This window comes from Trichechus manatus, unplaced genomic scaffold (assembly GCF_000243295.1).
Source record: "Trichechus manatus latirostris isolate Lorelei unplaced genomic scaffold, TriManLat1.0 scaffold00065, whole genome shotgun sequence".
NCBI lineage: Eukaryota > Metazoa > Chordata > Mammalia > Sirenia > Trichechidae > Trichechus > Trichechus manatus.
The window spans coordinates 10,114,678-10,132,960 of NW_004444001.1; positions in this window are offsets into that span (position 1 = coordinate 10,114,678).

Genomic DNA, 18,283 nt, shown 5'->3' on the forward strand with positions numbered 1-18,283 from the left:
ATTATATTAAATATAATAATATAACAAGTTGCATTTAGTAAACACTTGACATACTAGAACAAAAGTAAATCCCTATGCATTGTTTAATTTAGTCCTAAGAAAACTGAAAGGTGTAGATGCTCTGTGATTTCAACTTTATGATAGACATATAGTGGTTTGAGAGGGCTAATTGCATCCTTTTGCTTCCCCTCTGTTATTAATTGAATTGTGTCCCCCCAAAATATCTGTCAGCTTGGCTAGGCCATGATTCCTTGTATTGTGTGATTGTCCACCATTTTGATGTGATTTTCCTATGTGTTGTAAATCCTGCCTCTATGATGTTAATGAGGCAGGGTTAGAGGTAGTTATGTTAATAAGGCAGGACTCAATCTACAGGATTAGGTTGTGTCTTAAGTCAATCTCTTTTGAGATATGAGACAAGCGAGCAGAGAGACATGGAGATCTCGTACAACCAAGAAAAAAAGCCAGGAGAATAGCACGTCCTTTGGACCCAGGGTCCCTGCGCTGAGAACCTCCTAGTCCAGGGGAAGATTGATGACAAGGACCTTCCTCCAGAGCCATCAGAGGGAGAAAGACTTCCCCTGGAGCTGGCGCCCTGAATTTGGACTTATATATAGCCTACTAGACTGTGAGACAATAAACTTTTGTTTGTTAAAGCCATCCACTTGTGGTATTTCTGTTACAGCAGCACTAGATAACTAAGATACTCTCTAAGGCTGAATGAAATGAGAGAAAAGGAAACAAGAAGAAAGAGATGAAAACATCAACTTTATTACTGATAAGAGCCAGACAGAGGATAGGGCTTAGGTTCATTCTAACGGGGGCTTCTTAGCACTCCCAGCACCCCAGACTTCTGAGCAGCCACCTTCTGGGGCAGTGTGAGTTTGCCGAGAGGATGTGCTCACCTAGGCCGCTGCCTTGCACTGCTTCAGGTTGAAGAGGAAAAAGAGAAAGAGGCCTTTTCTTCACTGTTAGAACTCTTGGCTGTCACCCACCAGCCTGGGTACTACTCAATGTCTGGGCAAGAGACCAGGAGAATTTAGGGGAACTCCCTCCTCTCAGAAACCAGAGGAATAGTGAGGAAGTGTTCCCTGTCCATTCTCAACATGATTAAATGACTTGCAGTCGGCAGGTATCGCTGCAGACTCTGCATTCTAAAGATGAGCAAGACACAGCCCCTGACCCAGAGGAACTCAGGCTGGTCAGTAGTGGGGTTATAGTGACAATATCATGTAGTGAGTAGTAAGGTAGAACTAAGAATCAAGTGCTTTGGGAACACAAAAGAGAGAGCCGCAGACTGGACAGGGAAGAGGGGAAGATAGTGCACGTGAGGTCGTGTTCGTTATTCCGAAGGACAGGTGGGCTTTGGATAGCAGAGAGAGGAAGGAAGGTTATTATTCCAGGCAGGGGATGAGCAGAGCTAGATTCCGGGCCCAGATAATTAAACTGTTTTTTCAGCTACATTAATTTTCAGTGTACTGGATATGGGGCAGTTTTTCATTGATCAAGTCTGTTCCATGTATGGTAGGATATTTGGCATCCCTAATCTCTACCTAGTCAATACAATGCCAGTAGCTCCAACAACTCAAATGCCCCCTTCTTACAAAAATGCTCCCTTCTGCTTCTCCCCTGCTTACCGGGGAGGGCTGGTACCAATCCGCTGAGAACTGCCGAGAACTGCTGAACTGAAGTGACACAGGCAGGAGTGCCCTGGGCGACCTTGGTCGCAGGAACACAGGGAGGGAGCTGGGTGCTTCAGTTCTAGCCTTGGGTCTACCTCTGGAAGGTGCTGGGAGACCTTGGGCAAGTCGGCTCCCTTCCTGGGGCTCCGGCTTGCGAGCCTGGCATTTTATAACCCCTTCTGGCCCTACATTTCTTGCCAGAAGCATCAGCTACTGATCATTCATTTCTGACTGCTGTTCCATCCACTGCCTGGTGCAGGTACAGTGTGGCAGACCAGATGGCCCTGGAAATTCCAGTCTGTTAGGGCTTCAGTCTCCCTCTCCTCTAAGTTTGGTTGAGTTCTGATAACTTCACTAAAGTCTGCTGATTGCTGGTTGCAGCAGGGCTGAATTCCTAGAAGGAGATAAGCTCCAAGATGATCCTTTCAAGAGACTTAGCCTTCAGCTGGAGGGGTGGGGGCTGGGAGTCAGGAAGATGGAAGCTAACTTCCGGATGTGGCTATTCTGAGTAGACTCTCCCCCATGGACTTCAGTCCACAGAGGCCTACAGCCTTGCTACAAAAAGGCCTAGAGCCTTACAGCCAGCATCCTCAGCGTCACCTGGCCTCACAGAATCAAAATCTGCAAGTTAGCCTGATTACCCAGGTGGTTTGCATGCACGTTGAAGTGTGAGAAACACTGCTGGAGCCTCACCCAGGAGCTGCCTTCCACATGAAGGAGAAGCTTGTTTTTCTCCTGGTGGCTCCCTGCTCTGGGAAGTCTTGATTAATATTCTCCTCCCTGCAGAGGCCTTCCTGCCCCAAGGCTGCCAACCAGCCCTTCCTTTGATCACTCATTATAATAATAACAATTTGTCCGTTATTTGGGACCAGTGAAAAAAGCCTTCTCCAAACATGCTCTGAAGTTCAAAGGGCATATGTGATAACTTACTCAAACCAACCTGATACTTACTTAATTTCTCTGCATCATCCACTCCAAAGGGCTTTTAAAAAGTAATTTTCTGAAAACTTTGGATAGGCCATCTGTTACACTATAAGACTTTCTCTCCGGAGGGATTTGTGATTATAACTGGAATGAGAAAGCTGTGTTATTAGAAATAACACTTGGTCCTAGAAAACTCTAAAGAAATTGGGTGGAAGGGAGAATGGTAGAAAAGGCGGGGAGTGTGGGGGCAGGGGGACCAAGGGCACTTGCTATATGCGCAGTTCTCATTTTTGTACTTTGAAAAAGGAACAGGGAAACCTAAGAGAAAATAAAGGTTCAGAAAGATGCTGGTTCTTCTAGAACCGTGCTGTCCAGTATGGTAGCCACTAGTCACATGTGGCTGTTAAAATTAAAAAATAAAATAAAAAATTAAGTTCCTCAGTTGCATGAGTCATATTTCAAGGGCTCAATAGCCACATTTCTATCATTGCAGAAAGTTCTATAAGACAGAGCTGTTCTAGAGAGTCATGTAGGGTTGTAAGACATATTGGCTGCTAAGTTGTAGTTTATTTCTAATTCAAAACTGAAATGCACATGCCAAGAGGGGCCTCAACATCTGGATGGTCTTTTGTAGGCTGGGATGGTTGAGCGCCTTTATACTCTATGATGCTTTGAAACCAGTAAATAAAATGACTTCTGTGCCCATTTCCTGTGTTGAGTTGTCAGGGAGCTATGTCACCTGAGCCTGAAGCCAGAAGACCAGTTTCATTGTCTTCCTTGTGTCACACTGGGCAATGGATAATACTCTTCATCTCTATATTCCTGGGTAGTGCAAATGGTTAAGTGCTCAACTACTAACTTAGGTCTGTGGTTCAAACCTACCCAGAGGTGCCTTGGTAGAAAGTCCTGGTGATCTGCTTCTGAAAGATCACAGCCTTGAAAATCCTAAGGAATGCAGTTCTACTCTGTGACACATGGGGTTGCCATGAGTCTGAACTGACTTGATGGCTACAAGTTTGGTTTTTGGTTTTATACAAGGACAATGTCTGTTACTGGCTAGTGAGAAAGACAGAGTTTCTGAATTGCAGAAATTTAGAAAATGAAAACCTCTCTGGATCCTCACCAAGTCAAATAAAGCAGCAACAACAAAATTGAACAAAAAATAAAACGTGCTCCTGTCTCCCTGCACTTCTGATCATTTACGTATTGCTGTTCTAGGAGAACGTTCAGGGGCGAACATGGCAGAGGGGAGTTTCTTTTTTAATTGTATTAGAATATGAACTTGTACATGGTTAGTATTGCTTTAGAAATTTAATTGGAACAGGTTTGGAACTAACCCCGATGCAGGATGTTTTACATAACAAAAGCTTAGTTTTGGCAGCTCAGCAAAATGGATATGATGCTTTAAAACACAAATGTATTTTGCATTCTTACACAACTCATTTCGTGTAAAGATTTGCACATATAAAATGTCTCTACACATTTTTGCCTGAAACTCAAAGCATGCTTGAGTTTTTTTTACGTTTTTTTTTCTGTGTCAGTAAGGGGTTAGCCCGTTTTCTTTTTGGCTTATTAGACCATTGATTGGCTGTTCCTGTGCACGAGTAAACAGGCCCTAGGAATTAACTGTCTTTGCACTGGTCTTTGGTCAGTTTCCCAGTGCTGCTGTAACAGAAATACCACAAGTGGGTGGCTTTAAAGGACAGAAAGTTATTTTCTTACTCCTGGGAAGCCAGGCCAGCTTCAGCTCACCCGCCCCACCCGGTGCGCCCTCCTCTGTGGCCCGTGGTGCTGTCTCATGCATTTTAGACCTTACTTGTGGTTTCTTCCTGTGTCATGTCTTGGCTTCTTAACTAAATCAGGTTGTTGTTGTTGTTAGGTGCATTGGAGCTAGTTTTGACTCCGTGACCCAATCTGACAGAGTAGAACTGCCCCATAAGGTTTCCTAGGCTGTAATCTTCAAGGAGGCAGATTGCCAGGTTTTCCTTCTGTGGAGCCGCTCAGAGAGTTTGAACCGCCAGCCTTCTGGTTAGCAGCTGAGTGCTTAACCAGTGAGCAATCAGGCCTCCTTAACTAGATTATAGGCTTCTTGAAACCATGTCTTTATATATCTGCCCAGAAGGGGGACCCTCTCCCGTCTTTCTCTCTTCCTCCCTCCCCTCCTTCTTCCTCTTCCTTTCGTCTCCAGGGCACCACTGGTCCTCAAACACTAGATCCCCTTGTCAGTCCTCACCCCTGGCACCTGTGCTTGTGGATGAGCCTTAACTCTGGTGTTAAACTTCAAACAGGAACTCAATTACTTGTGCTTCTCTAGACAGTGGGGAATGGGCACAGGGGAGACAAGGAGGAGGGAACTTCCTGGGAACAAAGACAAGCTCTCTTCTCAGAGTCTCAAATCCTGAGTTTGAGTCTTGACTCTGCTTTTTTTTTTTTTTTTTTCAGGCTGTGTGACTTGGGGGCAAATTGGTTAATCTCTCTGAACTTGACTTCTCTGTAGGAAATGCAGGCACTACTGCTCACATAACACGCAGTGGTTGAGAGCTACAGCTGCTAACCAAAAGGTCGGCAGTTTGAATCCACCAGCCGCTCCTTGGAAACCATACGGGGCAGTTCTACTCTGTCCTACAGGGTTGCTATGAGTTGGGATCGACTCCACGGCAACAGGTTTTTCCTGCTTTCTAAAGGGTTGTCACAGGAGTCAGGCAAGTATGTTCTGTGGTGCCGAAGCCCACACCTGGAAAGTTTTACTGCAACTTATGCTGCCCATGACTTCCTGATGATAGGTAGCTCCTGGAGAAAGATACTAGAGAGACCCTCACACCAGATTCAGAGCCACAAGCTTGGTTGTTTTGAACAAAACACGGTACTTATGGGGGAAGAGAGGATGTTGTGGGGGAGGCGAGCAAGGAACAGGCAAGAAGCATCTGGAGACTCGTCATTCCATGGTGTCTTGACTCAGAGGCCCTTGGCATCTGTGTGTGTCTGAGAGAGTGGATGTGCTGATTAGTTGTACTTGGTGAACCAGAAGCACAACCAAAATATGTTGCTCTGCGGTATTTAAAAAAAAAAATTAACAGGAAGAACAGTGTGGGGTGATGAGTGTGGAAACACATTTCAGTTTTAGTTTTCAACCATTAACACATATGCTTTGAAAGTCAGTCTGGGAAAACATGTTTCTGTCAACTGTACAATTAGCTGGGTGATGCCTTTCCTTACTTAGTCAATCCAGATGGGGGAATATCATCCCCTCAGGGGCAGGCAAAGAGCCCTGTTGGTGCTACCGTTAAGCACTCAGCTGCTAACCAAAACATTGGTGGTTTAAACCCACCCAAGGGCTTTGCTGGAGAAAGACCTGGTGATCTGCTCCCAAAAATGATTACAGCCTAGGAAACCGTATGGGGCAGTTCTACTCTGTCACATGGGGTCACTATGAGTCGGAATCGACCTGATGGCACCCAACCACAAAAGCAGGTCCCCAACACCAGGGGGCGCTGCATCAACCATAGTGTGACTCTCTCTGGACTTTCTTTTTCTTGTTTCCTTTTAAAACTTTTTTATTGTGCTTTAGACGAAGGTTTACAGAGCAAATTAGTTTCTCATTAAACAATTAATACACATATTGTTTTGTGACTTTGGTTGCCAACCCCACTATATGTCAGTACTCTTCCCTTTTCGACCTTAGTTTCCCCATTTCCATTTGTCCAACTTTCCTCTCCCTTCCCGCCTTCTTCTCCTTGCCCCTGGGCGAGTGTGCCCATTTAGTTTTGTTTACATGGTTGAACTACATGTATTATTGTTTGTTTTATGGGCCTGTCTAATCTTTGGCTGAAAGGAGTGATTTTAGTACTGAGTTAAAAGGGTGTCTGGGGGCCATACTCTGGGAGTTTCTCCAGTCTCTGTCAGACCAGTAAGTCTGGTCTTTTTTTGTGAGTTAGAATTTTGTTCTATGTTTTTCTCCACCTCTGTCCGAGACCCTCTGTTGTGATCCCTGTCAGAGCAGTCGGTGGTGGTAGCCGGGCATCATCTAGTTGTGCTGGACTCAGTCTGGTGGAGGCTGTGGTAGCTGTGGTCCGTTAGTCCTTTGGGCTAATCTTTCCCTGGTGTCTATGATATTCTTCGTTCTCCCTTGCTCCAGATGGGGTTATCTCTGGACTTTCTGAATGTGTGAAGATACTCCCAAAGGAGCGGATTATTTCTCCAACGCAGTACTTAAAATGTTACTACTGTAGTAGTGTCTGGTTGAGTTTTGAATCAGCTGTGAATAACTGAGAGAAGCAGAAAGAGTAAATACTCCAGCCAATGTTACTTTTCACATAAAATTAAGCTCTTTATTAAATAACAGTAAAAGGACAAATTAATTACTGCCATTGTTTTCATACAACTAGCTTAAGATAGGACCATATTTAAAGAAATATAAGCACCAAGGTTCAAGTTCAGTTGGATGATTAACAGAATCGTGTTATCCTCATGGGTGGTACCTGGTGGTGTGTCCCAGGCTCTGACTTTAATTCCGATCTGTTTAACTTTTTTATCAATTACTTGTAGGAAAACCTGAAGAGCATATTTGCTACATTTGTAGATGATTTAAAGGCAGTCAGGAGAGTTGACATCTTGAATAATATTACAAGGTGCAGAAATATTTTGACCAAAGAGAACATGAGCTGAATGTAACAATACAAATAATCGAATGAGTATGAATGGAACAATCTGCCCGATTCGAGGTCTGCACCAACGCCTCGTGTAAGACTGTTGGGGGAGGTGGCTTAGCTGGAATTTTAAGTTGATAGTAAACACAGTATGTGCTACAGTAGTCTGAGTCTGCATAAAAACAAATGCAGGAGAACTATTATATCTAGAGTAGAGGAGATGACCGACTACACCTAGAGTCTTGTTTTCAATTCTGAGTTTTGAAGGGAATTTGACCGCAGGGCAAACAGACTCAAACAGGTGCTATGGGAGTAGTGATTGAGGAGAAAGCTGGTGGGATGGGATGAAATGACTTAAGAATCCTCTTCATATATTGAAGGGCTGTCCTGTGAAGGAGGTTTAGTTTCTTCCCATGTGACCCCAAGGGAGAGAAGCAGGGCCAGGGTGGCAGGCCCAGGAAACAGGTTCCTGCCCAGTAAGAATGTATGAGTTATATCTCAAAGTATTTACCTGCTTTTTCTCTGTATATCGCCATGCTTCTCTCTCACCTCACCCAAGGGCCATTTTCCTTCCCCCAAACTCTATCTGGAGTCCCTGGGCAATGCCAACGGTTAATGGGCTCAGCTGCTAACTGAAAGGTTGGTGGTTCAAGTCCACCCAGAGATGACTTGGAAGAAAGGACTGGCAACATCCTTCCAAAAAATCAGCCGTTGAAAGCCCCTATGGAGCACACAGTTCTACTCAAGATGCACGTGGGGTCACCATTAAGTTGACATTGACTCCATGGCAACAAGTTTAGCCTCTACCTGAGCAAAAATAAAGATTCAGAGAAACTACTGACCATACAGAGGTCCTTAGGTGGTGCAAATGGTTTGTGCTGGCTACTAACCGAAAGTTTGGAAGTTCAAAACTACCCAGTGGTGCAGCAGAAGGAAAGTCCTGGCAATCTGCTTCCATTAAGATTGCAGCCAAGAAAACCCTATGAAGCAGTTCTACTCTGTAATGGATAGGGTCTCCATGAGTCGAAATTGACTCAGCAACAACAACTGATCATACAATTTATCGTCTAAGCTGGAACACTTCTGAGAGTGATTCAGAGCGACTAAAAATCGGTCTGATTTTCATTATCACCAAGCATCAGCAGTTCTGAACTACACTGGTGATAACAGACTCCTTGAAAAAAATTTTTGTTGGTCTAAGTCCTAAACAACTGCTAAGATACTGTTGAGTTTGAATATATATATGAGCTTCAAATTAAAACTCAAAACCAAACCCACTGTCGTCGACTTGATTCCGACAAACTGCCCCAGAGGGTTTCAAAGGCTGTAATGTTTATGGAAGCAGACTGCCACATATTTCCCTCCTGGAGCGACTGGTGAATTAGAACCACCAGCCTTTCAGTTAGCAGCTGAGTGCTTTAACCACTTGGACACCAGGGCTCCAAGCTTCAAATTAGTATGTTTAATTTCTTACCTTTTAATAAACAAATATTGTATGCTACATGGAAGTTAATTTGGAGAACAGCCTGTTGTACAGTTGGCCCCCTAACCAAAGGGACTCCTACATACATTTGTTTAGAGAAAAGTTCATAACGATTTAAAGTCATTCAAGTTCAATGAGCAACTCATGTCTACAATGCTTCATGGTCATCATGAGTTGGAGTTGACTCAATGGCAGCTGTTTTTTTTAATCTTTCAGGAGGATGAGAAGTGGTTGAGCATGGTGGCTAAATACATGAGCCCTGTGGCCAGATCGCCTGGTTTTGAGTCCTGGTCTCTGCCACTTAAGTTTTAAATATGTTTGTCCTCAGATTCCTTATTGTAAAAATGGGGATGTCGATGATGGTACTTAAATGAGTGATAGTACATTTAGAAGGGTAACTGGAAATGAGTAAGCAAATGAGTAAGGAAGTGTTAGCTCTCATTTTTATTAATGAAATTAAGATTGCTAATACCTGTGATGAGTGGGGGCATAATGAGTTTTAATACTGGTGTCCTAGTAAAAGAAGTGAAATTGAACAGGGACTGTGGAAAGAGTGGCCTACCTCCCAGTGGCATTTGGCCCCAACCTGCCACTATGGACCTGGGCGATCCCACATCACCTCCTCCTGTCGTAGGGGTACCCCAGCCTGTCAGAGCCAGCAGCATTCGACCAGTGCCCATAGTGATCCTTATTATGCCCACCCACCTGCTCTCCTGGCTCTCTTGCTGTCAGTCCTGCAGCAACAACCTTGTGGGTAGGTGAGGGGCCAAGGAGACATGTAGGGATGGTGCGATGCTGCTGTTGCTAACTGTTCTACTGAAGGGGCAAGGTGGGCAAACCCCATCTTTATCACTCACTGTGTGGCAAAGATCAACATGATCCAGCTCCCCCTTGGAAAAGGATCTGGGCTTCATCTTCCCATATCTTCATTTCTTGTCACCAGCCACTTTTTCTGTGGCACATCCTCTCTCACCCTAACTACCCAGAGTTAGGTCAAAACATCCCTGGCCAACAAGAGCCAGGTCATCTGGTACCAGCCTTAGGCTCAGGAGTCTGCACAACTCCCTGCACTTCAGACCAGCAGTCCCCACCCCCCAGCCTCCAGGGCTATATCACAAGCTAGAAGGACTCTGTCCTTCTTGATCTACTACCCGTGCAGCCCTTCTCTGTCATCAGTTACCCAAAGCTGGTTCCTCATGTGTTAGGACTCTGTTCTTAGGACTGCCTGCACAGCCCTCCTCTGAATTAGCCACCCTAAGCTAAGTCAGAATTGTATTGCACCTTGTGCGTTCGTTAATTCTCTATTAACGGCTCATGAAATAAACAGAGGCTCTTACCTATACTTACAGCTACCCATTTATTATAACCAGAAAGGATCCAAGCGAAGATACGCATCAGGCAAGAACTGCGAGAGTTCCCGGCTTGGGACCTCCATTGTCCCCAGGAAGAGGCCACCTTCTCCTGTTCATGAATGTTCTCACCCACCCAGGAGGCCCCAGAGAGGTCCAGGGTCCCTTAATCCTTGGGAATATGCATGATTAGGGCCTTAATGCATAGTTATGATGCATGACTGCATCATGCACCCCTCCCTTCCTGAAGTTAGTTCTCCAGGTATGGAGCCTGTGGAGCCCCTACTTGCCTGGCTATTTTAGAAAGACAAAGAGCAGATTAATTGTTTGGGCTATTTTCAGAAACCAAACGTAGTTCTTTGTCCCACACATGGAATCTTGCATTCAGGAGCTTCAGAAGGCTGATGGGTGCGGGGACTCACCACCTGGGTCTCCCCTGCCTCTCTGGGGCAGTAATCTAGGCCTTGGAGACCCTGTGCTGGGCCAGGTGTTAACCCTTTACTTACTGGGTGGTGGGAAGGTGCAGAAGTTCCTGGGAAGGGTCTGGAGAGTGAGGGCTATTCACCAACCAGTACCTAAGAACTCAATTTTTTATCAGTCATTACGGCTGGGCACTACCCAAATGTGTGCCCTCATTTCGGGTCCATACTAAAAGATGAAGCCCGTTCAAGTGCATCATGTGTGCTATGCAGCATGACTCATTTCATCCTCTCAATAACCCAGTGAGGGAGATGCTGTTATCAATTTCATCACAGAGGAGGAAATGGAGGCACAGAGAGGTCAAGTAGCTTGCCGGAGGCGGCACAGCCAGCAAGTGATGAAGCTCCCAGAACTGAGCTAAGTGTGGAGCCTGTGCTCCTAACCACTGTACTCAGCTGCTTTCTGTGTGTGTGTGTGGGGGGGTGGTACGTGAATGCATACAGGCATGAGCTGTAAGAAGGACACAGGATGGTGGATGCCTCTGGTGAGGAGGGATGGTGAGGAAGGCAATGGGGTGGGAGCAGTGATTAAAGTGTACTCTTGTTTCATCTATTGTGTTTCTTAAGAACTTTTATGAGAAAAAATGATGCAGATATGGGCAGAGTAGAATAATAATCAAGAATATTCCTTCTGGAGCCAGACTGTCTGGATCTGAACCCTAGTTTCTCCACACCCGTTGCATGACCTTGGGCAAACGACTCACCCTCTCTGTGTCTCAGTTTTGTCATCTGTAAAAGAGGCATAATAATCGCAGGTCATACCTCATAGTTATGTTCACCACGAGAATGAACAAGTCTTAATTCAGGGTGGTGTGAATATGGGTGAGAGTTACTATTTTTTACACTCTTTCGTACTGAATTAAAAAAAAAAATCTCAGAAACAGAAAACTTGGATTATCTGAAACATTTTTGAAACTGTTTCTTAGAAACTGACAAAAGTCAAGATACTAGATTTAGAAAGAGTAGCTTATAGCTCTGTTTTTCACAAAAAAGGTAAAATGAAATTCAATTAGCAAATTTATTATTTTCTGACCAAATTATTTAAATTTAAATTTAATATATCAAACTTGATATAAAATAACTAAATTATACGTTGCCCTATTCAAAAAAGGATCAGATGATCAAGATGACTCTATGGGCAAAATACAACACAAGTTAGTCACAAAAATAAAATTATTTCCCCAATATCTCCTCGTTCCCTGTAAAACAACAGCAAAACTCCCTTTCACTCACCTCTTCATTTCTCTTTTTACTCTTCATCCCATCTCCTCCATGGTTTGAACGTTTTCAAAATTGTATATTAAAGAAATAAATGGCTAATGGTGCAATTTCAGGCAGAGACATTGAGCAGTTGGACAGATAATTTGGGGCAGCAGGTCCCTCCTGGGGCTAGTCACACTGCATTGAGTGGACAACTTTCTGCCTTATGGGAATGAGATGCCTGGCCCTCATAACCTAGTGTCAGGGTGGTTGGTTGACCAGCAAAGGGGACAGTCTGGGAGGGAGGCCACGTGCTGAGGTCATGGAAGTATAGGCACACCTGAAGCCTGAGGGACAGGCCCTGCTGCCAGTTCCGCCTCCAGACCCTTAGTGGTGAAACTCTGAGGGTTCTTGACACTGAGGATATGGTGCAGACAACCTGGTCAGGGGGCAGGAGATGGGTCTTGCAGACCCTGAATCAGAAGGGGCATTTCCTAGGTGTCTAGGGGGCTCAGATGCCCCAAGGCTTGCTTTGGGGGACCTCTCTGCTCATTGGCCCCGATTTTTGGTTGGGCAGCTTGGTTTTCTGACACCTCTACTCAAGCCCTCTCTGCCTGGCACCAGCGCCTTTTTTCCTCTTCCCGATCAACTCAAAAAAACCAAACCCATTGCCATTGAGTCAATTCTGACTCATATCGACCCTATAGGACAGAGTAGAACTGCCCCACAGGGTTTCCAAGACAGTAAGTCTTTACGGAAGCGGACTGCCACGTCTTTCTCCCACGGAGGGTTAGGTGAGTTCAAACTGCTGACCTTCCAGTTAGCAGCGAGCACTTAAGCATTGTGCCGCTAGGGCTTCTCCTTCTGATAGGCTCTTAAAATCCCTCAAAAGCTACCCCTTCCTGGAACATTTATATTTTATTTTATTTAAAAATTTTTTTTATTGTGCTCTAGATGAAAGTTGACAGCGCAAATTAGTTTCTCATTCAAAAAATTAGATACAAATAGTTTTGTGACATTGGTTGCAATCCCTGCAGTGTGTCTGTACTCTCTTCCTTTCCACCCCAGGTTCCTCATGTCCATTCTTTCAGTTTTCCTGTCCCTTCCTGCCTTCTCGCCATTGCTTTTGGGCAGGTGTTGCCCATTTGGTCTCGTATACTTGATTGAACTAAGAAGCACGTTCCTCACTTGTGTTATTGTTTGTTTTATAGGCCTGTCTAATCTTTAGCCAAAAGGTAGACTTCAGGAGTGGCTTCAGTTCTGAGTTAGCAGGGTGTCTGGGTGTTTTTTTTTGTGAATTTGAATTTTGTTCTACTTTTCTCTCCTACTCAGTCAGGGATCTTCTATTTTCATCCCTGTCAGAGTGGTAGGTGGTGGTAGCCCGGCACCATCTACTTCCGGACTCAGGCTGGTGGAGGCTATGGCACTTGTGGTCCATTAGGTCTTTGGACTAATATTTCCCTTGTGTCTTTGGTTTTCTTCATTCTCCTTTGCTCCGGACAGGATGGGATCAGTAGATGTATCTTAGATGGCCGCTCACAATCTTTGAAGACTCCAGATGCTACTCACCAAAGTTGGATGTAGAACATTTTCTTTATGAACTATGTTATGCCAATTGACCTATCTGACCTCCTTGACCATGGTCCCTCACTCTCAGTCCCAGTAACTCAGTCCCTCAGGGTATTTGGATGTGTCTAGGAAGCTTCTGCTTGGTAAAGTAGAGGGTCAGTGAACAAGAGGAAGACCCTCAATAAGATGGATTGACACAGTGGCCACAACAAGGGGCTCAAGCATAACAATGATTGTGACGATGGCGCAGGACCAGGCAGTGTTTCGTTCTGTTGTACATAGGGGTCACTATGAGTCGGAACTTATTCAATGGCACCTAAGAACAACAACAGGGAACTTCTATGACTTTGCCTTGGTCAAGTTGTGCTGACTTCCCTTGTATTGTGTACTGTCTTTCCCTTCACCAAAGTTAACACTTATCTACTATCTATTAGTGATTTCCCCTCCCCAACTCCCTCTCCTTTGTAACCACCAAAGATTATTTCTTTCTGTGTGTAAACCTTTTCTTGAGTTTTTATAATAGTGGTCTCATACAGTATTTGTCCTTTTGTGATTGACTTATTTCACTCAGCATAATGTCCTCCAGATTCATCCATGCCGTGACATGCTTCAAGGATTCATCATTGTTCTTTATCACGATGTAGTACTCCATTGTGTGTATGTACCATAGTTTGTTTATCCATTCATCTGTTGATGGGCACTTAGGTTGCTTCCATCTTTTTGCTGTTGTGAATAATGCTGCAGTGAACATGCTTGTGCATATGTCTATTGGTGTGATGGCTCTTATTCTTCTAGAATATATTTCCAGGAGTAGGATTGCTGGATTGTATGGTATTTCTATTTCTAGCTTTTTAAGGGGTGCTACCATATAGTTTTCTGTAGTGGTTGTACCATTTTACATTCCCACCAGCAGTGCATAAGAGTTCCAATCTCCCCGCAGCCTCTCCAACATTTATTATTTTCTGTTTTTTGATTAGAGCCCGTATCTCAATGGTATCTCAGTGTAGTTTGGATTTGCATTTCTGTAATGGTCACTGTAGTTTTGATTTGTATTTCTCTAATGGCTCATAACTGTGAGCATTTCCTCATGTGTCTGTTAGCCTTCTGAATGTTTTCTTTGGTATAAGTGTCTGTTCATATCCTTTGTCCATTTTTTAATTGGATTATTTGCCTTTTTGTTGTTGAGGTGTTGACATATTTAATAGATTTTAGAGATAAGACCTTTGTCTGATAGGTCGTATCCAAATTTTTTTTCCCAGTCTGTAGGTTCTATTTTTGCTCTTTTGGTGAAGTCTTTTTTTTTTTTAATTTATAATAAAACTTTATTTCCATTGCTATTTTATGTAACATAATTTCAAATTAGATCTGTGCTCTAAGATGAGCAAAAGACGGCTATCTGAAATCTCCTAAGAGATTTTCTTCACATTGTTCCTTTGAGTAGGGCATGGAGTTCCAGGACCCCAAATGTTGACACCTAATATTTTGCCCATTGAGAGTTTATGTAGTTACAGAAAGAAGAGATTACATCAGTATACAAGAATCAAATTGTTTGAGGGTATATAATCGCCATCTCTGCAGTTTGTAATGCTAATGACTGATTTTTTTCCTGCAAAGTTAAGTGTTTTTTTTCAAGTAGAAGGTCAGAATGTGTGAAAACACTTGAGGCTTGTGCTTATTTCTCTTACATTAAAAATAGTAGAATCTTGGAGATTTTTAATTCATCATAAATTCAAACTGGTACATGACTACGATTGATGGGGTCTAGTCAACATACTAACTCCAAGTTTGGTGACCATCAGGAAACTGACACTTGTAATTAAGCCCGCAGGCATAAATTTTCCAGAGTGGTAGAATCTCATTCCCATAATGCCAGCCAAAGTCTCAGATATAGCTAGGAAACCCACATTTTCCTGGGATCCTGAGAGAGCCGGTAAGCACCCAGGCCTACTAACCCGCCAAAGAGGAGCCCAGCAGCCAGGGATGGGAACTACCTGTTTTGCATAGCCAGTGATCCCACCTGAAGCAACTAGTGCTGTGTAGCCGAAGCCAAGCTAACGTAAGACACTAGTGGGCTGGGTTCCTTCTGCATTTGTCTCTTCCCACTCTGTCCAACTGAGAGACGACACCAGGCTTGCACCCGACTTGCTCTCCCAAGGTCAGCTCTGGTGGACAAGTGAGCAGAGGTCTCTTGGTGAAGTCTTTTGATCAGCATAAGTGTTTAATTTTCAGGAGTTCCCAGTTATCTAGCTTACCTTCTGGCGTTTGTCCATTGTTAGTTATAGTTTGTATTCTGTTTATGCCATGTATTAGGGCCCCTAGCATTGTCCCTATTTTTTCTTCCATTACCTTTATCATTTTAGGTTTTACATTTAGCTCTTTGATCCATTTCCAGTTAGTTTTTTTGTATGGTGTGAGGTATGGGTCCTGTTTCATTTTTTTTTACAGATGGACATCCAGCTTTGCCAGCACCATTTGTTAAAAAGACTGTCTTTTTGTCATTTAATGGACTTTGGTCCTTTGTCAAAGATCAGCTGACCATAGGTGGATGGATTTATGTCGGGTTCTCAATTCTGTTTCATTGGTCTATGTGTTTGTCGTTGTACCAATACTAGGCTGTTTTGACTACCCTGGCTGTATAGTGGGTTCTGAGATCAGATAGTGTGAGGCCTCCTACTTTGTTCTTTTTCTTCAACAATGCTTTGCTTATCCAGGGCCCCTTTCATTTCCATGTAGAGTCGGTGATTAGTTTTTCCACCTTGTTAAAGAATACTGTTGGTATTTGAATAGGAATTGCATTATATCTGTAGATCACTTTGGGTAGGATTGACATTTTCACAATGTCAAGTCTTCCTATCCATGAGCATGGTATGTTTTTCCATTTCTGTAGGTCTCTTTTGATGTTCTACAGTAGTGTTTTGTAGTTTTCTTTGTATAGGTCTTTTACATCCCTGCTTAGATTTATTCCTAAGTATTTTATCTTTTTAGGGGCTATTATAAATGGTATTGTTTTTCTGATTTCCTTTTTGAAGTTCTCTTTGTTGGTATATAGAAATCCAACTGATTTTTGTAAGTTGATCTTGTATCCTTTCAATCTGCTGAATCTTCCTATGAGTTCCAGTAGTTTTCTTGTGAAATCTTTGGGGTTCTCTATATATAGGATCATATCATCTGTGAATAGGGATAGTTTTATTTCTTCCTTTCCAATTTGGATGCCCTTTATTTATTTTTCTTGCCTTGTTGCTCTAGCTAGAACTTCCAGCACAATGTTAAATAGGAGTGATGATAGATGATACAGAGCATCCTTGTCTTATTCCCATTCTCAGGAGGAATGCTTTCAGCCTCCCTCTGTTGAGAATGATGTTAGCTGTTGATTTCGTATAGATGTCCTTTATTATTTTGAGGAATTTCCCTTCTATTCCTATTCTACTGAGACTTTTTTTTTTTTAAATGAGGAATGAGTGTTGGACTTTATCAAATGTCTTTTCTGTGTCAATTGAGATGATCATGTGATTCTTTTCTTTTGTTCTATTTATTTGGTGGATGACATTGATTTATTTTCTGTTGTTGAACTATCCTTGCATACCTGGTATGAATTCCACTTGGTCGTGGTGTATTAGTTTTTTGATATGATGCTGAAGTCTATTTGCTAGAATTTTGTTGAGAATTTTTGCGTCTGTATTCATGAGAGATATTGGTCTGTAATTTTCTTTTTTTGTGGTGTCATTGCCTGGCTTTGGTATCAGGGTTATGCTGGCTTCATAGAATGAATTTGGGAGTATTCCTTCCTTTTCTATGCTCTGAAATAGTCTTAGTAGTACTGGTGTGAGCTTTTCTCTGAATGTTTGGTAAAATTCTCCAGTGAAGCCATCTGGGCCAGGGATTTTTTTTTGTTGGGAGTTTTTAAAAAAATTACTGCTTCAATCTCTTGTTATATGTCTGTTCAGATATTCTATCTCAGTTTGTGTTAATTTAGGTACGTGTGTTTCTAGAAATTTGCCCGCTTCCTCTAGGTTCTAAAATTTGTGGGAGTGCAATTTTTCATAGAAGTCTGTTATTATCCTTTTTATTTCAGTTGAGTCTGTTGTAAAGTCCCCCATCTCATTTCTTATTTGGGTTATTTGCATCCTGTCCTGTTTTTCTTTTGTCAGTTTGGCCAATGGTTTATCAATTTTGTTGATCTTTTCAGAGAACCAACTTTTGGTCTTGTTGATTCTTTCTATTCTTTTTCTGTTCTCTATTTCATTTATTTTTATTCCAGTCTCTACTATTTCCTTTCTTCTGGTGGCGTGGACTTCTTTTGCTGTTCTCTTTCTATTTGTTCAAGTTGTAGGGCTAACATTTTGATTTTGGCCTATTTTTCCTTTTTGATGTGTACGTTTATTGCTATAAATTGACCTCTAAGCACTGTCTTTGCTGTGTCCCAAAGGTTTTGGTATGACGTTTTTTCATTCTCATTGATTCTAGGAATTTTTTTTAATTCCCTCTTTGATTTCTTCTATAACTCAGTTGTTTTTAAACCAGGTGTTATTCAGTTTCCATGTATATCATTTTTTTCCTTGCTCTTCATGTTATTGATTTCTGCTTTTATGGTGTTGTGATCAGAGAGAATGCTTTGTATTATTCTGATGTTTTTGATTTTATTGAGGGTTACTTTATGGCCTAAAACGTGGTCCTTTCTGGAGAATGTTCTATGTGCATTGGAAAAGAAAGTATATTTTGCTGCTGTTGGGGGGAGTGTTGTATATATTTCCATGAGGTCAAGTTGGTTGATTTTAGCCTTTAGATCTTCTGTATTTTTGTTGAGTTTCTTTCTAGATGTTCTGTCCTTTACTGACAGTGGTGTGTTGAAGTCTCCTACTATTATTGTGGAACTGTCTATTTTTCTTTTCAGTGCTGTTAGAGTTTGTTTTATGTATTTTGGAGCCCTGTTGTTGGGTGTGTAGATATTTAT